This window comes from Eurosta solidaginis, chromosome 5 (genome assembly GCF_040869045.1).
Source record: "Eurosta solidaginis isolate ZX-2024a chromosome 5, ASM4086904v1, whole genome shotgun sequence".
NCBI classification, from domain to species: domain Eukaryota; kingdom Metazoa; phylum Arthropoda; class Insecta; order Diptera; family Tephritidae; genus Eurosta; species Eurosta solidaginis.
In genome coordinates this window covers 127,151,508-127,177,440 of record NC_090323.1, presented here as the reverse complement: position 1 = coordinate 127,177,440, position 25,933 = coordinate 127,151,508, and the positions used below count along the sequence as shown (strand labels likewise).

Here is a 25,933-nt window from a genome sequence, read left to right as displayed (position 1 = left end):
TTCAGATCTTTCATTAACTGCAGCTAACGATTCTTCAATCGAAACTTTCGGTACAAGACTTCTTAAAATTGATTTAGGTTTAAGAAGAGATTTTGAATTTCCCTTTATTATCGCGAATATTGATACACCTATTTTAGGAGAAAACTTTTTAGAGAAATTTGGAATTATTGTTAATATGAAAAATAAAGAAATTATGAATTCTACCACAAAAATTAGGGTTTCTGGATCTTCTGGATTTTCTGATATTTTCTCACTCAAAATTCCTATTGTCGAAAATAAGTTTTCAAAATTACTTAATGAATTTCCGTCTATTACCTGTGAACCAGATTACACTAAAGAAGTGAAACACCATACGGTTCACAGGATAGAAACAAAATATGTTTTACCATTTTCGAAACCCAGACGTCTTGATTCAATCAAACTTAAAATTGCTAAAGCTGAATTTGAATCTCTAGTTAAAACAGGTATATGCAGACCCTCAAATTCTCCTGTTGCATCTCCTCTTCATCGCGTTCCTAAAAAAGAACCAGATTATTGGAGGCCTTTTGGAGATTACCGAAGATTAAATTTTATTATTATACCAGATCGGTATCCTTTACACATTCATGATCTGACAATTGATTTAAAAAATAAACAATTTTTTTCTAAAATTGATCTTGTTCGTGCATATCACCAGATTCCAATGGCAGAAGAAGTTATTCACAAAACAGCAATTACTACTCCATTTGGCATCTTTGAGTTTATATGTATGCCATTTGGTCTTCGAAACACTGCTCTAACATTTCAACGTTTTATTAATGAAGTATTTTCAGGTTTCGCTTTTATTTTTGTTTACATTGATCACATACTTGTTGCTAGTGATAATGAAGTTCAACATATTGAACATTTCAAATCTGTATTTCAAGGACTCGAAAAATATAATTTAAATATTAAACCGAATAAATGTATCTTTGGAGTAACTTAATTAGATTTTCCCAGTTACGGAATTTCTTCTCAGGGTTTAGACCTTCTTTAGAACGTATTGATGTCATCACTAACTTTGAAAAATCATTTTCTATGAACAAATTACAAAAATTTTTAGGCATGGTAAATTACTATCACAGATAAATAAAAATGTTAGCAACAGAACTTAATGCATTACATTAAATACTAACATTTGCGGTCAAAAATAAAATCAAACAATTAAATTGGACAAATGAAACCACAACAGCTTTTGAAAATGTTAAAAAGCTTTTTGCTAAAAATACTTTACTTACACATTTCGACAAAAATGGTACATTATCATTAGCTGTAGATGCATCAAATGTTGCCATTTGAGCAGTTTTACAACAAACTAGCAATAATATATTAGAACCATTAGCTTATTTTTGAATAAAACTAACTCCAACAGAAATAAAATATTCAACATTTGATCGTTAACTTTTGGCCATGTATAATTCGGTTAAGCATTTTAAACATTTTCTTGAAGGTAGAACTTTTACAATTTATACTGATCATAAACCTTTAACTCATGTTCTAAATTCTAAAGTGGATAGATCTCCTCGTCAACTACGTCATCTTGAATATATTGCTCAATTTACAAATGATATACAATACATACGCGGAAAAGACAACATAGTTTATTTATTCATTTATTTATTTATTATTTAAAGTCGACGACAAACTATGGTCGACTGCATAATATAAAAGATATATGTATAAATATACAACTCAAAAGATAAAATGTAAGATATATCGAGATTTCAAGAATGTTATATTACAAACAAAGAAATATTAATGAACATTACTCTTTAATTTCAGAATATAATAATAATAAGAAATATGAGCAGAAGTAAGATCTTATGCCGAAATCTTATACTGGCGGAATGCATCAGATTCCGCTCAGCATGATTTCGGAATGCAGTGGATTCCAATCTTCCTGTTGGAATGCAACAAGATTACAATCAGCATGTCATGGGAATCCGGCAGTGCTAAGAGTAGTGTAATGAGGATACGCCATCACAAGGCATAAAAAAGTAACATGACCTGTGTTGTTGGAATGCACCGGATTCCAATCAGCTCGATGCCTGACCCATAAGATTATACTGCCGGAATGCATACGATTCCGGTCAGTAACTCATGAAAAAGCATTTTTTTACGTTGTTGGAATGATCCAGATTCCAATCAACACAGTACTGTCTTGTTCCTTCTTAATGATACATGTTGATAAATGTTCCTCCATCCTTAAGCGAGATAGTTCCTGTTTTTTATGGAAGGAATAAAATGCCGGCAAATTAAATTAGCTTGTATCTCTTAAATTAGATAGGCAAGTATTGCATTACGTATAGTGGCAAAAGTACATTCAAGACTGATACAGCTATACAAGTCATTGTAGTGCGCGCACCAGATAAGAAGAGGATTATTTTTAGCAAAGTTTCGTCGACAAAGGGGTAAATAGAAAGGAACGTAGTGTCTGGATACTCTAGGGGGAACCGCAAAAAACAAGCGGCTGAGGATTTTTCAGAGTGGGTAAGTTAATAAGAAGAAGTATACTTCTGTATGGAGGAAGGGATAGACTTGAGTCCCAATTAAGGCCGCGCAATGCAAATATCAAAAATTGCTTTTGAACTGACTCAAGACGCTTTATATGCTTTTGAGAAACAGGGGACCAAACGCATGAGCAATACTCGAGTATTGGACGAACCAGCGATGTGTAAAGAACCTTAGTGAGGTACGGATCATCGAACTCTTTAGCCCATCTTTTAACAAATCCAAGTAAACCCAACGCTTTGTTGGCTATAGATGAAATATGCATGTTAAAATTCAATTTCGGATCAAAAAGGACACCTAGATCATTTGCAATAGATATACGCTCCAAAGGCGTACCATCTATTACATAAGGTTTCAATGCTAGCTTCACTCGGTGAAATGTCATATGCTTACATTTAGAGCAATTTAAAGCTAGTAAATTTGTTGTGCACCAACACTGGAACGAGTCCAAGTCGGCCTGAAGAAGATCCAAGGAACTCAAAACGGTAGGACAGTAAGTGTAGCAAAGTTTTACATCATCCGCATACATTATAGTATGGGAATATAATATTGTCTGTGGTAAGTCATTAATGAAAAGGGCAAAGAGCAAAGGGCCTAGATGACTTCCCTGGAGTACGCCGGAGGAAACTCCGAACGATTCCGACAGATTGCACTTGAACAGGACTTTTTGGGTCCGTTTAGAAAGATAGCTTTTCAGCCACATTAATAGGTGAAACGGAAAGCCCAGTAAATCAAGCTTATGAATAAGCAAATCATGGTTGACGGTATCAAATGATTTGATGCAGTCCGTGTAGATGACATCCGTTTGCTTGTTCGCTAAAAATCCTTCCATAACTATAGAGGTGAATACAAGCAAATTTGTAGTGGTTGACCTTTGACGAATAAAACCGTTTTGGCATGGAGACAAAAGACTAGAACACTGATATTGGAGTTGACTGGTAACAATCTGTTCAAAGACTTTAGGAATGACTGAAAGTTTAGCAATACCCCTGACTCTGAAGAACAATATTACCATCAATAGCAGGATTCCTAATGTAATTCGAGCTATCTAAGCGATAGGGATATTGACAGGAATGAAAACCACTGGATGAATACGTGGGCTTAAAGAACTCAGAAAATAGTTCAGCAACGTCGTCATCAGTGCAAGCTTTTTTACCTCCAAAGGTTAATGAGGAAGGATACCCAAAAGTTTTCCGTTTTGAATTTACGAAACTGTAAAACTTTTGTGGATTTCTAAAAAAATGGGCTTTACAACAACTCAAGTAATTTTTATAACAAAGCTGATTAAGACGGTGAAATTTAGAACGAGCTATTAGATATTTAGAGAGGTCTGCAGATGCTCCAGATTTCTTGAATCTCTTATAAAGCCTAGATTTAATGTTATTAAGTCTGATAAGTTGCCTTGAAAACCGAGGGGGCTTATTCGAACATAGGGTATAGCGAGTAGGAATGCAGGTATCAAAGAAGCCATCAAGCGTACTGTAAAATATAGAGATAGCCGAATCGACATCAGTGCAAGCATAGAGATCCGACCAATCATGGGAAGCCAACAGATCATTGAGCATAATGAAATTCGCTTTGTAGAAGCATCTAGATCGGGGACGAGACTGTACTTGAATCCTACGGGGTAGGCTGATATCAAGTGATATCTCTAGCGTAGGGTGAAGAGGGTCTTCTGGAAGGGATAAAGGTGGTATTTGCGTAAGGGCAGTACCCACCGAGCCATCCACAAATACTAAATCCAGCATTTTATTTCCACTATTTGGAACATTGTTAATCTGTAAAAGAGATGATTCTAACAAGCAATTGAGAAACTCATGTTGAGCAGTTGTAGTTAAAAAGTTTGAATCACTTATATTAACCCAATTAACTTGTTGGCAAGTTAAAGTCACCAACAACAACAAGTCGATCGTTATCTCCCAACTGCGAATGTAAATCGCAGATGGCCGAGCTATGACTAGCATAAACATCCATATCCCAACGAGGTGGTATATACGAACAGCAAACAATTACGCTATAGCTACAGAATGAAAGCCTAACTGCTATGAATTCGATATGAGAGATATTGTCCAGCGAAATCAACTCAGATGATAGGTTAGATTCAACAGCAATAAGGACACCTCCCGCTCTAGAGATGCGATCACGCCGATAAACAGCATATTTATTTGAAAAAACCTCAGAATTGTAATCAGGCTTTAGCCAGGTCTCCGTAAAAACTACAACTTGTGCAGAAAAGTTGAAAGAATTAAGGAAGAATGGAACAAGTTTTGATCGTAAACCACGAACATTTTGGTAATTAATGAGAAGACGGGACAGATCAGCAGTTACCTTTGTGTTGTTATTACTGTGTTCGTCATACCGTTTTTTGGCTGTAATAAAACAGGTTCGGCCGTCGCCTTTCTTGTGAACAAGTGAACCACAGTATGCTTAGGCCAAAAAGAGGAATCAAGTACCTTATCGAAATATTCATCTGAAAGGGATATTTTAAATGAGGAGATGTCTCTCTCATATTTAAAGTTAAATTTATACACATTGATGTTACTAGTGGGTGCAACACCAAGTTTAGAGCAAACGTAATGAGCAATGCCATTTTCGGTAAGCGAGGCATGTAATCGGGACACAAATACAGCCCTACGAGGTGGCACGGCAGTCACCTGCAAAGGAGTAGCGGATAGCGCCCCAGAGAGGTGGGAAGGTGCGGCCGTTGCCGATACACTTTCCCGTATTCCAGAAATTAATTCAATTTCTACACAAGATATCGATTTACAGACTTTACATAAAGAACAACTAACTGACGATAATTTACTAGATGTCATTTCTAATTTAAATTCTAAAAATTATTTAAAAGAAATTAACATTCCAATTATTAATTTATCTAAACATTTGGTGTGATATTTTTCAAAAATCTTTTCGTCCGTACGTTCCGCTCTCTATGAGAAAAATTACACTACTCGACAAAAAAATCTCCAAAAATAAAATAGGCCTTCCTTAAGTAAAATTTTCTCCTGATTCCGAATATGACTTCCGTTTTCCTGTGGCATATCTAGTTTCCGAGATATGAAAATTCCCAATTTTGCAGAACACTACTTCATATAGGTATAGCAAAAATTTGTAGTTTTCATTTTTTCGTCTTAAACTGTGGAAATATACATTATACTAATTCCCATAAACATTCCTTGCCTTCAAATCCTTTCAGTATCTTCAGTAGTTTGGCCACTATGCCAAAAAACGTTGAAAAAATTTGAGAAAAAAAAAGAAATTTTTTACAAAATTTCAGATTTAACCACTTTAAAATCGGAAAAATTCTATGGACGAAAAAAAGTTAGCCCTCCTATGTTGTAGGTAATTTAGCTTCGAAAATGTTAAGCATACCAGTACAACAATCGGACGTGCCGTTGAGACTATAGCCCCGTTAACTTGCAAGCGTATATCCTAAAATTTTAGTATTACTTTTATAAAATTGGCGAGACATTTCATTTGGTCACTCTACCTTAGGGTCTAATAAATTTAAAAAGACATAAAGTATTTAATTGTCACTACTGTTTGTTGTAAATTTTGTTTTGCAAATTGTAGTGCAAATTTATACATACTATATTGGTAGATGTGTTTACGAAATGGCTTGTTGCAAAAGAGATTTTAAATGTAAAAATAATCCGGATGATTTTTGCTTTATTTGCGGACATTATATTTTCGGAAACTCAGCTCGGAAAATAACTAATTCTGTCAAAGATGCATACTTTCATTATTTCGGTTTCCGTGCAAAAAATCTCGATAAATCTTGGACACCTCATTTTATTTGCGCCTCCTGTAGATTAACTTTAATGAGATGGGTATCGGGTAAAGGTCATAACATGAAGTTTGGTGTTCCAATGATGTGGATGCGTGATAGACCTTAAAGGTAAAACGAGAAAAAAGAGGAAATTAATAAGTTATCCAAATGTGGCATCAGCTAAAAAGCCAAAACTACATGCCCATACCTTATACATACCTAGGCCGCCTATAAGTTTCGAAGCCTCAAGCGAAAGTGACTCCGAAGCAAATAATTCAGACAGTGAACAAGAAGGAGAGGTCCCACATAGTCTCACAAGCCGAACTTAATGACTTGGCCAGAGATTTGAAATTATCGAAATTTGATAGCGAAGTTCTAGGATCTCGTTTGCAGCAATGGGGCAGCCTGGGCCCTTCGACAAGTACTTCCAAATTTCGAAATAGACACAAGACTTTCTCTTCTATTTTTACTAAAAGTGAGAATATTTGCTACTGCAATGATGTTCCAGGTTTATTTGAAGCACTAAAATTATAAAACAAAGTGGATGATTGGCCCTTGTTTATAGACAGTTCAAAGCATAGTTTAAAAGCAGCATTACTCCATAAAGAATATTCGTTACCGTCAATACCAGTGGCACATTCTGAGAATACTAAAGAAACTTATTTAGGCATATCCAATTTACTTGATCTCATTCAATATAAAAAATTTAATTAGAAAATTTGTGCGGACTTAAAGGTAAGCAGTTTCGGTGGTACGATTTAAAATATATAGTATATGAAATACATCCGAGGTTGTACTTATAATTCTCGGACTTCAAGGAGGTTTCACTAAATATTGCTGTTTTCTCAGTCTTTGGAACAGCCGTGCTAGAGAAACCCATTATATTCAGGAAAACTGGCCACCAAGAGCTGAGTACGAACCAGGTGCCTTCAATATCGCAAACCCGCCTTTAGTAAATCAAGAACGAGTTATTTTGCCAGCACTTCACATCAAATTAGGATTAGTGAAAAATTTTGTAAAGGCTTTAAATAAGGACGCGTCATCCTTCCAGTATCTAACGAAATTTTTCCCTAAAATAACTCAATCCAAATTAAAAGAAGGTATATTTGTTGGTCCGCAATTTAGAAATTTGCTGAAAGACGAAAATTTTGCGAATCATTTATCATCAGTAGAAGCAGCGGCTTGGGACAGCTTTAAGCAAGTCGTTAGTGGATTTCTTGGCAACAACAAAGATCCCAAGTATAGAGAGATGGTCAAAGCCTTGTTGAAAAACTACAGCGCTATGAAATGCAATATGTCCCTCAAAATGCATTTTTTGCATTCACATTTGGGTAATTTTCTCGCAAACCTAGGTGCTGAAAGTGATGAACAGGGTGAAAGGTTTCACCATGACTTGATGATTTTTGAAAAGCGTTACCAAGGTTTTTGGAATGAAGAAATGATGAGCGATTATTGCTGGACAATATACGGGAGACAAACCCAGAAAATTATAAACGGGTAGTTAAAAGTACCCACGTCCCTCGCTATTAACCACCACGGTAAAATCGCTCAATTTGACTTTTTTTAGATATAGATATGTATGTATTTAATGTTGTTGTCGTTGTTGTTTTTAACTGAATTGCTGATTTATACTCATATTACTCAATTGAATACAGTTTAACGGGCAAACATATGTCTATAATAAAACGTTATAAAAAATAAAAACGTAATTTGAATAAAAATTGTCTCTATAAAAAATTGTAGGATAGACGCTTGCAAGTTAACGGGGATATAGTCTCAACGGTACGTCTGATTGTTGTACTGGTATCCTTAAAATTTTCGTAATTAAATTACCTACAACATAGGAGGGCTAACTTTTTTCTTCAATAGAATTTTTCCGATTTTAAAGTGGTTAAATCTGAAATTTTGTAAAAAAAATTTCGTTTTTTTTTTTCAACATTGAACGTTTTTTGGCATAGTGGCCAAACTACTGAAGATACTTAAGGGAGGTGAAGGCAAGAAATTTTTATGGGAATTAGTATAATGCATAATTCAACAGTTTAAAACGAAAAAATTAAAAATACAAATTTTTGCCGTACGTATATGAAGTAGTGTTCTGCAAAAGTGCGGATTTTCATATTTTCGCCGATATCTCGGAAACTAGATCTTCCACAGGAAAATGGAAGTCATATTCGGAATCAGGAGAAAATTTCACTTTAGGAAAGGCCTATTTTATTCTTGGAGACTAAAGTTGATCAAAATTTGTTGAGTAGTGTTATTTTTAACAAAATTCTTCTCTTTCACATCCAAGTATTCGTACTAAAAGACGCCTCGTTCAATCAAAATATTTTTGGCCTAACATGCGTAAAAAAATTAATGACTGGACTTCTTCTTGCATTAGTTGTCAGAAATCCAAAATTTCAAAATATACTAAATCTCGTATTGAAAAAATTCAAATTCCATCTGGTCGTTTTGACCATATCCATATGGGTATTGTTGGTCCTCTTCCAGTTTCAAATGAAAATCGTTACATTTTAACAATTATTGACAGATACTCGCGTTGGCCAGAAGCTTATCCACATAAGGCTTGGTTTCCTCGAAAGCGGTGCCGCTATATAACGGCCGTTACATAGCGGTAGACTACGTTGTCAAAAATATTGCAGTGTAAAAGTAATTATGTGAAAACTAAGAATACGGTGAAGTTTGCCGTAACGTAATATAGCAGCAGGGCATAAAACGTTACGGCCGTCATAACGGTACAAACTCGTACATCACCGTTTTTCCCACCGCTATTGTCAAAGCGGTGAACATTTTGTCAAATATTTGAAATTATTTATAAAATAAACAACATTTTTGAATTGAAATTTCTTTCTTGTGAGTTTATTAAAAAAAACTAACAAACCGTAACTGTTCCTAATTTCCAACAAGGGTTGCCGCTAAAAACGGTGAGTATACCGGCCGCTCTATAGCGGTCGTAGCATAGCGGTACCGCTTTTGGAGGAAACCAAGCCTTTAGAGATATTTCAGCAAATACTATAGCAACAACTTTTATTAAAAATTACATACCGCGATTCGGTATTCCATTAAATATTACAATAGACCAAGGTTCACAATTCACTTCAAATTTTTTTACAGAATTAACTAAATTATTAGGTTCTCATAAAATTCCATTAAATATTACAATAGACCAAGGTTCACAATTCACTTCAAATTTTTTTACAGAATTAACTAAATTATAAAATTCACACATCTCCCTATCATCCTCAAGCATGACAGAGAGATTTCATAGAACTTTAAAAGCAGCAATTATAGAATCAAATAATTCTGTTCATTGGTCCGAAATTTTACCATTTTTCTTCTTGGCTTACGAACTTCCATTAAAGAAGATTTAAAGTGTTCTTCTGCTGAACTTGTTTACGGACAAACACTCAGAGTACCTGGCGAATTAATTGTTTCCAACAATAATAATGAAAATAATTTTTCTAATGAAACTCTTCACAAGTTAAGAGAATATTTTTCACTTATTCGTTCAAAAGTTTTTCATCATAATAAAAAAAAACTATTTTGTTCCAAAAAATTTAGAAAGTTGTGAATATGTTTTTGTTAAAGTTCTCGTAAATCTAATTTAGAAGCACCATATGAAGGACCTTTCAAAATTTGTTCGGCCGGGGTGCGTCTAATCCTGGAGGTAGGTGGGCGCACCGTGAACGATCTTAATGAACGGGTGTATGCGGGAATAAAATAAGAGAAAGACGAGAATTCCTCGTTATAATGATAGGCTTTATTGGGTAGATGTAAATAAATTGGTTACAATATTACCTGAGTAAGATCAGAGATCGCTGGCGGTAGATGTGAGCTGATTGGCTGCTAAAATCAAAGAGCCTGGTTGTATCGAAAGCGACAACCGTTGACCCGCAAAATCCTCCGTTTTGGAGGGGAAAGGCACCCACACATCAACCCCGACATGCATATGCATGAGTGCTGACAAAGGCACCCATGCACGTGCATGTACATGTTTGTGTTTTGGACGGTAACAGTAGATGTACATTTGGCACTACATTGCCTATGCCGTCTATTATGAAAACGAGGATTTCTGTTTCGCATATGTTTGCCCGTTTTCTTATTGCCTGCATCAAAAGAACGTAGCAATGTAATGACTCGCTCTTTTTGTCCCACTTGCGTGCTAACATCTTATAAACTTCGTTCCTCTGTATCGACACGTCAAATTCCGTCGTAAGGGCCTTTTTTAACTCGGCATAGCTTAACGCTTTGGCTGTTCCCAGCACGCAGCGACGAAAAGCCAGCAATTTAAATCGTTCGTCTACTCTTGACGACTCCATTACTTCTTCGAAATCTTAAAGAAAAGGTCCAACCGTCACTGATATATCATCACCACTGAACTTGGGCATAGCATTATATCGGTAAAATCCAGTCTACGTTTCTGTTGTACCCAAGTACTAGCTCTTAGCTCGTCGATTTCTTTCATTAATTTTAACATTTCCATACGTTTTCGTAGCGCCACCAGTTCGTCATCCACACTTATGGTCGTGGCTCTTGCGTCAATTGGGGCAGAGTTTGATGGGGCGGCAGCAAAAACATCGTGAACAGCAGGCGTTTAATTGAATTCAACCAAAAGTAAAGGCAGTTGGAACGGCAGTGGCGACAGTATGAACGGCGGTGACGGCAGTGGCGGCAGAGCAGACGGTAGCGGCGGCAGAATAGACGGTAGTGGCGGCAGCAAAAACATCGTGAACGGCAGGTGTTGAATTGAATTCAACCAAAACATCGGTAGTAGAGGCAGTTGGAACGACAGTGGCATCAGAGCAGACAGTAGCGGCGGCAGAATAGACGGCAGTGGCGGCAGCGAAAACATCGTGAACGGCAGGTGTTGAATTGAATTCAACCAAGGCATCGGTAGTAGAGTGTAGGGTTCTTATTATTATAGTCAGTTGAGCAGAGCTCACAGAGTATATTAACTTTGATTGGATAACGGTTGGTTTTACAGGTATAAAGGAATCGAGAGAGATATAGACTTATATCAAAATCATCAGTATCGAAAAAAAATTTGATTGAGCCATGTCCGTCCGTCCGTCCGTCTGCCCGTTAACACGATAACTTGAGTAAATTTTGAGGTATCTTGATGAAATTTGGTATGTAGGTTCCTGGGCACTCATCTCAGATCGCTATTTAAAATGAACGATATCGGACTATAACCACGCCCACTTTTTCGATATCGAAAATTTCGAAAAACCGAAAAAATTATATAATTCATTGCCAAAGACAGACAAGGCGATGTAACTTGGTAGGTGGGTTGACCTTATGACGCAGAATAGAAAATTAGTAAAATTTTGGACAATGGGCGTGGCACCGCCCACTTTTAAAAGAAGGTAATTTAAAAGTTTTGCAAGCTGTAATTTGGCAGTCGTTGAAGATATCATGATGAAATTTGGCAGGAACGTTACACCTATTACTATATGTATGCTTAATAAAAATTAGCAAAATCGGAGAACGACCACGCCCACTTTAAAAAAATTGTTTTTTTAAGTCAAATTTTAACAAAAAATTCAATATCTTTACAGTATATAAGTAAATTATGTCAACATTCGACTCCAGTAATGATATTGTGCAATAAAATACAAAAATATAAGAAAATTTCAAAATGGGCGTGGCTCCGCCTTTTTCGTTTAATTTGTCTAGGATACTTTTAATGCCATAAGTCGAACAAAAATTTACCAATCCTTGTGAAATTTGGTAGGGGCTTAGATTCTAGGACGATAACTGTTTTCTGTCCTTCTGCTCGGCCGTTAATACGATAACTTGAGCAAAAATCGATATATCTTTATTTTTTTTACTAAACTCAGTTCTCGTACTTATCTGAACTCACTTTGTATTGGTGTAAAAAATGGCCGAAATCCGACTATGACCACGCCCATTTTTTCGATATCGAAAGTTACGAAAAATTAAAAAAATGCCACAATTCTATACCAAATACGAAAAAAGGGATGAAACATGGTAATTGGATTGGTTTATTGACGCAAAATATAACTTTAGAAAGAAACTTTGCAAAATGGGTGTGACACCTACCATATTAAGTACAACAAAATGAAAAAGTTCTGCAGGGCGAAATCAAAAGCCCTTGGAATATTGACAGGCATACTGTTCGTGGTATTACATATATAAATAAATTAGCGGTACCCGACAGATGATGTTCTGGGTCACCCTGGTCCACATTTTGGTCAATATCTCGAAAACGCCTTCATATATACAACTACCACCACTCCCTTTTAAAATACTCATTAACACCTTTCATTTGATACCCATATCGTACAAACAAATTCTAGAGTCACGCTGGTCCACCTTTATGGCGATATCTCGAAAAGGCATCCACCTATAGAACTAAGGCCCACGAACTTTTAAAATACTCATTAACACTTTTCATTTGATACCGATATCGTTCAAACAAATTCTAGAGTGACCCCTTGTCCACCTTTATGGCGATATCTCCAAAAGCCTCCCACCTATAGAACTAAGGCCCACGCCCTTTTAAAATACTCATTAATGCCTTTCATTTGATACCCATATCGTACAAACGAATTCTAGAGTCGCCCCTGGTCCACCTTTATTGCGATATCTCGAAATGGCGTCCACCTATAGAACTAAGGCCCACTCCCTTTTAAAATACTCATTAACACCTTTCATTTGATACCCATATCGTACAAACAAATTCTAGAGTCACCCCTGGTCCACCTTTATGGCGATATCTCGAAAGGGTGTCCACCTATAGAACTAAGGCCCACGCCCTTTTAAACTACTCATTAACACCTTTCATTTGATACCCATATCGTAAAACAAATTGTAGAGTCGCCCCTGGTCCACCTTTATTGCGATATCTCGAAATGGCGTCCACCTATAGAACTAAGGCCCACTCCCTTTTAAAATACTCATTAACACCTTTCATTTGATACCCATATCGTACAAACAAATTCTAGAGTCACCCCTGGTCCACCTTTATTGCGATATCTCGAAATGGCGTCCACCTATAGAACTAAGGCCCACTCCCTTTTAAAATACTCATTAACACCTTTCATTTGATACCCATATCGTACAAACAAATTCTAGAGTCACCCCTGGTCCACCTTTATGGCGATATCTCGAAAAGGCGTCCACCTATAGAACTAAGGCCCACTCCCTTTTAAAATACTCATTAACACCTTTCATTTGATACCCATATCGTACAAACAAATTCTAGAGTCACCCCTGGTCCACCTTTATTGCGATATCTCGAAATGGCGTCCACCTATAGAACTAAGGCCCACGAACTTTTAAAATACTCATTAACACTTTTCATTTGATACCGATATCGTTCAAACAAATTCTAGAGTGACCCCTTGTCCACCTTTATGGCGATATCTCGAAAAGCCTCCCACCTATAGAACTAAGGCCCACGCCCTTTTAAAATACTCATTAATGCCTTTCATTTGATACCCATATCGTACAAACGAATTCTAGAGTCGCCCCTGGTCCACCTTTATTGCGATATCTCGAAATGGCGTCCACCTATAGAACTAAGGCCCACTCCCTTTTAAAATACTCATTAACACCTTTCATTTGATACCCATATCGTACAAACGAATTCTAGAGTCGCCCCTGGTCCACCTTTATTGCGATATCTCGAAATGGCGTCCACCTATAGAACTAAGGCCCACGCCCTTTTAAAATACTCATTAATGCCTTTCATTTGATACCCATATCGTACAAACGAATTCTAGAGTCGCCCCTGGTCCACCTTTATTGCGATATCTCGAAATGGCGTCCACCTATAGAACTAAGGCCCACTCCTTTTTAAAATACTCTTTAACACCTTTCATTTGATACCCATATCGTACAAACAAATTCTAGAGTCACCCCTGGTCCACCTTTATGGCGATATCTCGAAAGGGCGTCCACCTATAGAACTAAGGCCCACGCCCTTTTAAAATACTCATTAAAACCTTACATTTGATACCCATGTCGTACAAACAAATTCTAGAGTCGCCCCTGGTCCACCTTTATGGCGATATCTCGAAAAGACGTCCACCTATAGAACTAACGCCCACTCCCTTTTAAAATACTCATTAAGGTCTTTCATTTGATACCCATATCGTACAAACAAATTCTAAAGTCGCCCCTGGTCCACATTTATGGCGATATCTCGAAAAGGCGTCCACCTATAGAAATAAGGCCCAATGCCTTTTAAAATATTCATTAACACTTTTCATTAGATACCCATATCGTACAAACAAATTCTAGAGTCACCCCTGGTCCACCTTTATTGCGATATCTCGAAAAGGCGTCCACCTATAGAACTAAGGCCCACGCCCTTTTAAAATACTCATTAACGCCTTTCATTTGATACCCATGTCGTACAAACAAATTCTAGAGTCATCCCTGGTCCACCTTTATTGCGATATCTCGAAAAGGCGTCCACCTATAGAACTAAGGCCCACTCCCTTTTAAAATACTCATTAACACCTTTCATTTGATACCCATGTCGTACAAACAAATTCTAAAGTCACCCCTGGTCCACATTTATGGCGATATCTCGAAAAGGCGTCCACCTATAGAACTAAGGCCCAATGCCTTTTAAAATATTCATTAACACTTTTCATTAGATGCCCATATCGTACAAACAAATTATAGTCACCCCTGGTCCACCTTTATTGCGATATCTCGAAAAGGCGTCCACCTATAGAGCTAAGGCCCACGCCCTTTTAAAATATTCATTAACACCTTTCATTTGATACCCATATCGTACAAACAAATTCTAGATTCACCCCTGGTCCACCTTTATGGCGATATCTCGAAAAGGCGTTCACCTATTGAACTAAGTCCACGCCCTTTTAAAATACTCATTACCAGCTTTCATTTGATACCCATATCGTACAAACACATTCTAGAGTCACCCCTGGTCCACCTTTATGGCTATATCCCGAAATGGCGTCCACCTATAGAACTATGGCCCACTCCTTTTTAAAATCCTCGTTAATACCTTCCAGGGTGATACCCATGTCATACAAACACATTCCAGGGTTACCCTAGGTTCATTTTGTCTCCATAGCTCTCAGCTGAGTATGTAATGTTCGGTTACACCCGAACTTAGCCTTCCTTACTTGTTTTTATTTAACTTTGTATTTAAGTTACTTTGAACTTTGTAATTTTAAAAATGCTTTATCAATATTTTAATTTTGAATATTGATTTTTCAATTTTCAAAAATTTTCATGATGGTGAAAAATATAGAAAGAACTTGACGCATACATTTGGGCGTTAGTTGAATGTACCGACACGGCCTTCCTATCACACGCCCTCGGGTGTATTTAACATAAGCAAAAACTGAACTGGTCGGTCCATGAGGACCTCACATAGACTGAATGAGTCCGTAGTAAAAAACAAGATTACTTATTTATTTAATAATTTGGGAAAAATTTAAACAACGTGACATCAGGACGGAAAAGGCGACAGCTGTTTCGATTATACCTTGTAAATCTCTTCGAAGCCTTTTCTCCCGGGAGTGGGAGTCGAACCCGCACTCCTACGATAGTTGAAATGGTTATAAACGCATTCAGCTACGTCATGCCTTAGTTGTTGTAAAGTTTTTTCCCAATTGCCTTCTTTTTTGCATATTTTAATCTTTTACACATTGCATTGCAATTATGTTGCTTAGGACAACAGCTCCTACAAGTTCCTCAATATTTTTCTACACATATGGCTCTTGTTACCATATATAACAATAAAACGGTCCACAAGACCACCGCACAGACCCCCGCCACATCTTTAAAGCCCCACACGCCATGGTCAAACAATATGTTTGCACTTGTGCTTGCATAAAATGACTGTGGTGCGGTCTACAGCTTTAAGCCTGATCGACGTCTTTTTCAACGTCTTCAATGTTCTCATCTTCTTTTTCGCTAACTGCATCATCTATATCCAACTCTGTGGGAACTTTTCCTTCTGGCAGTTTTCTCAAATTCTCACGTGAGTATTTATACTTTCTTTTACTCTATCACTAAAAATGGACCTCTGAACTCAGGATCTAACTTAGTCTGATGTCTTTCTTCATTTTTAAGTAAAACGTAATCGCCTACATTATGTTTAACAATTTTAGCTTTGCCTTCATCAAATCTGCATTTTTCGTAACAAGCATTGCGTTGCATATTTTTCGATGCAAGCGATCTTACAAATGATATATCTACAGTATCTTCTTCATCAGTTTGGAACGAGGCCTAGTGGGCCACTTTCCCTATAAGTAATTATAATGGACTGGCCTTAGTTACCCGATTGGCCGTGGAATTTAAAGCCAATTGTATTTCGTATAGTGCATCTTGCCAAGATCGATTACTAGTTTCAACAGCAGTTAGCAGATTCTTTAAGGTGCTCATAACACGCTCAACTTGACCATTAGCACGACTTGCACCGGTTGCTATTAAATGTTAATCCATTTTTTTGCGAGGTACAAAAATCACGAAAATCTTTACTAGGGAAACATCTAACCTGTTTTAGTAGGAATGTCTATAAAAGTTTTAGCCGTTCAAACGCTTTCTCCTTAGTGGTCGCAACTACCATAATATCATCCATATAGACTATTACAAAAGAATGAGCAATATCACCTAGAGCTGACATAACAGACCGCTGAAAACTGAAGGAGCATTTTTGAGACCGAAAGGCATTGTCAAAAATTCATACTGTCCCTCTGGTGCAACGAAAGCTGTACGTTCCACAGAATCGGGATGTACGGGAATTTGATAAAATCCACTTGCCATATTAAGACTAGAAAAAATTTTGCTCCACGCAGTCTAGATATCTTGTCAGAGCAATTTTTCTTTTTGACTAAAAGAATTGGGCTGCAAAATGGGAACAGCTTGGACGAATGCTATTTACCTCTAACAACTCTCGTACTCTTTCTTTGACAACTTCTTTGTCCTCTCAACTAAGTCTGTAAGGTCGCCTCTGTACCGTTCCATCAATGAACCAAATAGAATATTCTTTTAACAACTGCAATAACTGCTTTTTATCACACATATCTAATTCTTTATCATTATTAACAAAATCCTCAATATTCACTGTAACTGAGTACGAATTTATATTTTGATTTCTTGATAAAAATATATCAAATTTGTCAACAGTCATTATAACACCGAAACCTTGACCTAAAACATTATATTATATTATATATTAAGCATTATATCAAGTTTCAAATAACAATCCGAAATAACATGAAAACCAATTTCTAAAACATGGCCACCAAATACAACTTTAGATAAAACTTGTAACGTACTACATACTGCACTATTACCGATACCTTTTAATACTACAACATTGCTAATTCGCTTTCCATTAAATTTAACCGAAATGGTTTCCTTTAAAAGAGAATATTCAGTTCCGGAATCAAAACAAAACGTATATGACTCACCAGACTGAAGAAGAACTCAATTTGGTTCAACCACTGAACACACGTTCACCCGTTTTTCTGACATATTTTCTTTTTTTCCCAGCTAAAGCCGAACTGCTACTCTTGAGGCATGTTGTTGCAATGTGTCCAACTTCACCACATTTAAAACAAGTTAATGATTTCAGATCCCTACGTGTAAACGTTCCGAGATGTACTTGATTGTTGATTGATTTTGCTTTGTAGCTTTTGTTTCTTGTTCTCAGTACCGCAATAAATGTCTTCCTGGACCTTACGCTTATCGAATGATATAGCTGATTTCTGCTTTTGATGTTCGTTGTAAATACTAGACGATGTAAACGCTGGTCTAAATTTGCAGTGTTCGCAAGAACCACAGATATCGCAATTTCTTCAGTGCTCATTGACTTCCACCGTGATAGCAAAGATGTAACCAAACGACTCTCCCATATAGTCAAAGACATTCCCCATCTCTTGGACGACCATTCATAATATTAATCAAAGTAGCAGCTGGATTTTCAACACCCACAAAACGTTGCAAAAAATGTTCTTTGAATTGATCCCATTTTATGCCGGTGAACGATATTTGCGATAACCATTGCGATGCACTTCCCTGCAAAGATTTACTCAACGCGACAATAAGTTTGCTACCCGCTAAAGGATTTTCTAACAGAATCATGTCCACTGTTGAACACCAGGACATTGCATCAGCGCCAGGACATTCAGGATTGAATTTCGGTAGTGCAGAAATTTTGCCCTCTAGATTTGACGATTTCTGCATTTGCGAGGTCTTGACCAGCTCAAGGGAGTTACGGTTTTGGGTCTCCAATAGTGCACACCAATGGCCGCATTCATTTTCTTGAGGCGCAGTCCATCCTACTTCTGATGTCGGAGTTACCTCGACGTTTTCATTTGATTCCGTTTCGCTGACACGATTATGTTCTGAAGGCATCATGATTAATATTTGTTTTATGAAGCGAAATGAGTCCCCGAACGATGTGTCGATATTGTTGCCAATATAAAAAACTAACTCTTCAAAAATCTCAATCATGTATTTCAACTAACTCCACATATCTGAATCATATATTTTCATCATATACTCTTTGCAATTTCAACAAGTGCTTTTCATCATAAAACTCTCTTTGACACGTCACTCAGGGCCACATTCGCTAGAGCAGTATTACTCTACCTTGCTTCTAGCAAAATAATATCTCAGTAAAAAAAGGAAAGATCACATGTGCCTTTCACCGCATACTACGTTACAAATTTAATTCAATGACGCAATACCAAATATGCAAAGTAGGTTCTAACACAGTAGCTGAATGTACCGACACATACATATATGAATTTATTTAAAAACGAGTAAGGACGGGACTGTCTTCTGCTGTGCCGAAGACTTCATACCTTTCATGAATGGTGCTGAACAATAATCTTATCCCGTTCGTAATCTCCAAATAATCGGATGTATAAGATAAGAAATATATAGTGAACAGATGTACATACCTAAACGATTTTTAAGATAAATACAAAAATAAAAAATGGCAAAAAACCCCCTTATCTGAACGGTTGGTTGTATGGGATATATATTATATATAGCTCCGATCGAAATGATTTATATAGGAAATCTTCTATGATATATTAGAATATATATCACCAAGTTTCACGTTTTTTATTGGAAACTAAGGGAGAAATGGCCAAAAATCTTTCTATCTGAACGATCGGTTGTATGGGATAGGTATATACTATATACATATAGCTCCGATCAGAGTGATTTTTTCAGGAAATCTTCTATGATATATTAGAATAAATATCACCAAGTTTAACGTTTTTATATTGGAAATTAAGGGAGAAATGGCTAATAATCTTTCTATCTGAACGATCGGTTGTATGGGATATAACTATATATAGCTCCGATCAAAGTGATTTTTTCAGGATATCTTATATGATATATTAGAATATATATCACCGAGTTTCACGTTTATACTTTCCAAATTGCGACAGGAATGACAAAAATCGTCTTATTTGAACGATCGGTTGTATGGGAGATACATGTTATAGTGGTCCGATCCTACCGGATCCGAAAAATGTCTAATATAATACAAAAATAGCCAAATTTCATTGAGATACCTCAAAATTTGAGGGACTAGTTTGCGTATAAACAGACAGAGGGACGGACAGACGGACATGGCTATATCAACTCAGTTCGTCGCTCTGATCAATTCGGTATACTTAATGGTGAGTCTATCTTCTATATTTCTCAACGTTACAAACATCGGACCAAAGTTAATATACCATTTCATGTTCATGAAAGGTAGAATAATATGGGCCACAGTTGTACAAAACCAAACTTAAAATTTTCCATTTAATGCATTTGGTCGAATAAATTCCTTTTTAATTCCTTTATATTAGGTCGGCTGAATGTTTGTCCGCTTTTCATACAAATGTTGCAATCGATTTTTAAGGAACTTCTCATTGAGCTACAAACGTGAAATATCAGAGACAGGTTAAGACACCGTGACAAAGGAACAAAAGGAGAAACAAATTCCGTTAGGTGTCGCACGGATCGAAAAAATTAGATAATTTGGAAATTTTAAACCGGGTTTTAAGTAACTTCTCGATAAGCTAGAGGTTAAAAATTTAGAGCTTAATTCAGAGGTCAATGACAGCCGACGACACAATACAAAAAGTTTCGCTAGGGAGCGCACGGACTGAGATATTTAGAAAAATCGAACGGAACGGGGAGGATTTTGGGATTGATTTTTATGTAAGTTCTCATTGAGCTACAAGCGTAAAACTTAACAGATAGGTTAAGACACTTAGAAAATGTAAGAACAGGAGAAAATAAAAATGAAATAATTAAAAGATGATACAAAAATTTTAAGGACTACCTTTATTTAAATGGACCAAAAAATAGAAGGCAATTATTCCTTTAATACAGACATAGTCTTGTTGAATTTTCACTAAAAAAATTTAACAATAGCTCTTGTAAAAGAATTTTGGGATTTAAGACTATAAAGGTGGAGCGCAATCTTTCAATTTAAGGCAGACCATGTACTTGGGATTAACTAATTGATTATTTAAAATTTAAACACGCGCTCTACCTTTATAATTTTAAACCCCAAAATTCTTCTACAAGAGCTATTTTTAAAGTTTTTTAGTCAAACTTCAACAAGACTATGTCTGTATTAAAAGACAAATTGCGGTATATTTTTTGGTCCATTTATATAAAGGTAGTCCTTAACATTTTTTTATCATCTTTTTATTTTAAATTTTTTAGTACTGCCTACAAATGTATACCAAAATTTTGCAAGCACATTGCGCTTACAACTCAAAGTGTATATATGCTTTGTGTCAACACTAAACAAATTATGTTGTTACCAGACTTTAAAATTTTCTAAAATCTGCCGGCACAAAATTGTTATTCTTATTGAGTTTCAAAGCTGTGAAGCTAACCATAGCAATACACAATGCAAATACAAGACACAAACCCTTGTGGTGAAAAACGCCGCTATATCCAACAGATGTCGCTGGGTGATGCACCACAGCCAAAAGGTAAGGACACCAACCCTTCTGTTTATATGTATATGACCATTATATCCAGCAGATATCGCCGTAATTCTCTTGGCTGTGGTGCATCACCCAGCGACATCTGTTGGATTTAATGGCATTTAACCAGAAGGGTTTATGTCTTGTATTTGCATTGTGTATTGCTATAGTTACCCTGCAAAAATCATGCGATTAATCCCTAAAGAGATTGATCCCCGATTGATCTCTTTTGTCTACAGTTGGGCATAATTGATCCCCTTTAGTCTCTTTTGGGTACAGTTGGGATTAGTCAGTTTGAAATCTATGTAGCCCTTTTTAAGATCTATTGAAAACAAATCAGCAACGAAATGAGGAAAATATAAAAAATTACAGGTGATGGAATCGAATTATTTAAGAAAAATTGTTGCGCCCTATACCGAACTTAAATTACTAGTACTTACCGACCACGCCGAAGTAAGGGTTAAATTTTCGGAGAATGTTTTTTATCCTTTTTGAAAAGTGGGCGAACAACTTACTTCAAACAGATTTTGTGGCTTGATTAACTCTTCGATTGTGCTTCTGCCATGAAAGTTTCTCAGCAAAAAAGTCATCTGCCTAAGCAGATGCGTTCGGAGTCGGCCAAAAACGTTTAGGATGACCAGTGGGAACAATTAAAAACAGCACACCACATATTGGAAGAGAAGCGGATATTAACCGAGAAAAAACACTATTATTATTATTTTAGTAGAATATATAGGATCATACTCAACAGTAAACTTGGCTGCTTGCGGGTTAACATATAAATTGCATGTTCTTTTAAATTTGTACATAATTGTAGGGCTGGACTAATTTTTCCTTTGAGGAAAATCAAGTATTTATGTTTTACTAAAGATCCTTTAACTAAAAAGATAAACACCACCCTCTACTACTGCTAACTTAACGTACTTCATATTGATCCAAAACATACTTTGATTTTGCGTTTTTTAATAAACTTGGAACCTTTTAACCTAAATCATCCCAAATAGTACACAGCAACCAAGGTACCCAATATCCAATTCGCTTTCTGCACGTTTCTCTGCTTAAATTTTTTCTTCAAGTCGTTTATTCATAGCCCCAAGTGATTCGAATAAATTATTTTGTATTTCACTGTACCTCTTCATAGGCAAGATCAGATTTTCTTCGATTAATTCCGCTTCTTGTGCAAATTTTGTATTATCTTCTGCATGTCGTATAAGCTTTTCAGTACGTTCACCCGGTATACTGCGAATTTATTCAGCACCGAGTATGGATTCAAGTTGTTTGATGCGTTCCAATTGATCAAACTCCATGTAAATCTGGAGCTGTAGCATTGAGGTTTACCCCTTTAGAACGCACTTGCTGGGTTATCTCTAAAAAATTGTGATTGAAATATTTTTCCAGCTCAGGAGCACGTGAAATAGTTTTAGTGATTTGTTCTCGGTTGCCAGTAACTCCATTTAACATACTATTGACTGCTAGAAAGGAGCCAACAATTATTTCTGATGGAGTACCTGCAGATTTATTGATCTCAGCAGTGTCAGTTGCAGTGGCTGTATTGCCATCTTCGCAAAGTGGGCCCAATACGCGATTGAGAGAATCTATTCTTTTTCAAGTATATTCAGAACTCCATTTTTCAAGTTCTGTGTTGGTGAAGTAAACAAAGAGTACCTATATATCCTATATAATTTATCCTAAGTTGCTTACTTTTTAGGAACTCATACTTGCCTTTTCCTTAGACTGAAGTATTTTAAAAGATATTTTTATACAAATTTATATTTCCGAAGTTATTTTTGTATGTTACATAGTATATAATTTTGTGTAGAAAATTAGTATATGAGAAAACTAAAACAAAGGCAGGTAATTCTATACGACAGCATGACACTGCTAATTGACATAAGTACTAACAATCCGAAACCGGAGAAGAAAAATTTTAAGTCGTTCAAAAGATATTAACGAAAAACCGAAAAATGATCCACGGGTCCCTCCGAAACCAGGGGTGGGATCCACAGTATTTTTGCGCTTTGCATTGGCGACCTTCGGCCGCGTTTATAAAAAATTACCCTGGGTGGGTCCAACACCGGTTTGGAGACCAAAACTATATCCGCGCAAAACACTTATATTCACAATTTTTTTGTGGGTACCCCAACATTACAATAACCACATGAAAATCGCCAACTTCAACTGCAAATATCTCCGGACAGAGATAAAAGTTTTCTTTTCCGGTTTCGGATTATTAATACTGATGTCAATACGCGTCTTTTGACACCTCTCTCGATATTTTTGGACGCGTATTAGCAGTGTCATGCTGTCGAATAGAATTCCCCAAAGGCACTTTTTCGGTAAATAATGGTGTAATATCTCAACAATGACTCATTTAGGCCTGCGTATTTTCAAGTTTTAATCCTTCCATGTAATTGAATTTCTCATGGCTCTTTAGTAGGTAGAATACACGTCTGAATTCTAAAAAAAACTGGCGACCAGATCTTCCTTGACCTCCTTTGCTGAGCTTGTCCCCACATAAACGTATTTTCTTGGTTTCACAAACTTGAGTACAACATTGGTATTTGTTTATTTTAGCTCACAACTGCTAAAACCAGACCAAAAATATCGGAAGAGGTGTCAAAAGACGCATTTTGATTCCAGGACCACGAATCCGAGAGCGAAAATTCTAAATTTTATTTCTGTTAAAAGTTATTTCCATAAAACCGAAAAATGGCCCCGGAGCGCTCCGAAACCGGGGTGGGATCCATAGTATTTTTACGCAGAACACCTTTCTGCATTGCCGGCCTTCGTCCGCGCTTATAAAAAACTACCCTGAGTGGGTCCAACATCGGTTTGGAGACCAAAACTATATCCGCGCAAAACACTTTTACGCACAGTTTTTATTGTGGGTACTACTAAATCATCAAAACAACAGCAACCACATGAAAATTTTCAATTTTGTTTGCGAATATCTCCGAAACAAAATAAAATTTTGAATTTACGCCTTCGGATTCGTGATCCTGGGTGCGTCTTTTTACACCTGGACGAGATTTAGCAGTTGACAGCTAAAGTAAACGATTAACAAAACTTTGTTCGGTTTAAGGCTGATCATCGCCAAATCGAACAAATTCATCGCGTCCAAACTTTCACGCGCAATTTTATAAACCCACTATATATATTTAATATATTGCAATAAAACGATGTCAACAAGAATGTTCAATATTTTTATGCACGGAAAAGAAATAACAGCTGTTTTTTGTTATCCATAGAGCTGCAAAAATAACGATGGCACTATCGATTGTTTTATTTTAGGAAAACCATCGATTTTTTTCTGTCGAATACTGTCGAATGCACATACAAATTATATGAGAGCAACCGAAATTGAATTTCTGAGGAAAAAGCTAACGCGCTTCCAATTCTTATTTCGGTTAGGACATTAAGAGGTCATTTATGTTCGTGCGTTAAGCGAACGCAATAATTTTTTATTAGAGTGGCCTGTAAAAATGTTATAATTAAAATGAAAAATTGGAACCTGTTGCAGATTTTTGACATAATTTCCTTTGAGCTTTCTATCAAAAAAAAAAAAAAAAAAACAACTAGCTTTAATAGCTATTTTATTTAGATTATGAATATTGTATCTTTGTAACAAAACGATTCATGAAGTTGAGATATTGCTAGCATGGCACTGTCAAAGCATTTCAGCGAAGTGACGCGTCAAGCGTTCTATGTTAACGCGTAGTTGCGTTACTTCGCCTGTTATATAATCAAAATATAAAACTTGTCTAATGTAGAACGATACATGACGCGTCAAGTGTTTTATGTAAATCCTGCCTCACATAGAACGCTTTCAGGGCCGTTTAAACTTGACGTATCCATATCCATATAAAAAAGCTGATCCAACCAACTTTAGAGAAATCAATGTAATTGGTCAATAGTGCCATACCATAACGCCGTAGCCATAACCATTCTGTCAACTGACTCACAGGATGTTCAATATGGCTACTTTTTTTTTTGACAGGGTGTTCAATATGGCGGCGCATAGGGCCGGCTATCTTCAGCGGGTGATAGAAAGAGATACAGAATGAGACAGCGATAGTCAATTACAAATCAGGTGATCCAATCATTTTGGAATTTTGACGTCTATGCAGAAGATATTACACTTAGTTTCATTCACAATAGTCATAACCATACCATGGCCAACCAATTGGTTTTTGGGTTTTCGCTATATCGATTAACCTAAAAATATTTGAGTTGGTGAATTTAATAAATTTTTGTAGATTTTATTCATTGTTTTGGATATGACTAAGAGACTTATTTTTTCTGGAATATGTTAGTAATTTTTTTCGTTTTCTTCATTTTTATGAACATTTCACGATTTTTAGGCTGAGGCACCGATAACTGATGCCAATTGATATGTGTAAGTAAAAATATGGTTACGACTATGTCAACTTTGACAGGCCCTTCTCCCAGTGCTTAGATTTGACATACGATCTCAACTAAACAAGTTTAAAAATTGTTTACAATAAGTACAGAAAATTGCATGCAATATTGTTGGCATGCAGTAAAATTTTTTTTATAAGATAACAATGACAAGCCTTAACGTTTTCTTCGGTTTGAAGCGCCCAGATGACTCTACCAGCAAAATATATTTCTGGCGTGCATGTTCATAACGATAATAAGTTTTTCTTAT

General features: G+C 36.3%; 1 protein-coding gene and 1 pseudogene across 10 annotated transcripts in view; both read right to left on the bottom strand.

Annotated features, from left to right (window-relative positions):
• The window catches only part of LOC137251942 (folliculin-interacting protein 1), a 428,398-nt gene that overhangs the window by 99,456 nt on the left and 303,009 nt on the right, over window positions 1-25,933 (bottom strand). The gene's annotated exons all lie outside the window — the stretch shown is intronic.
• LOC137252887 (uncharacterized) lies at window positions 22,165-25,209 on the bottom strand (annotated as a pseudogene).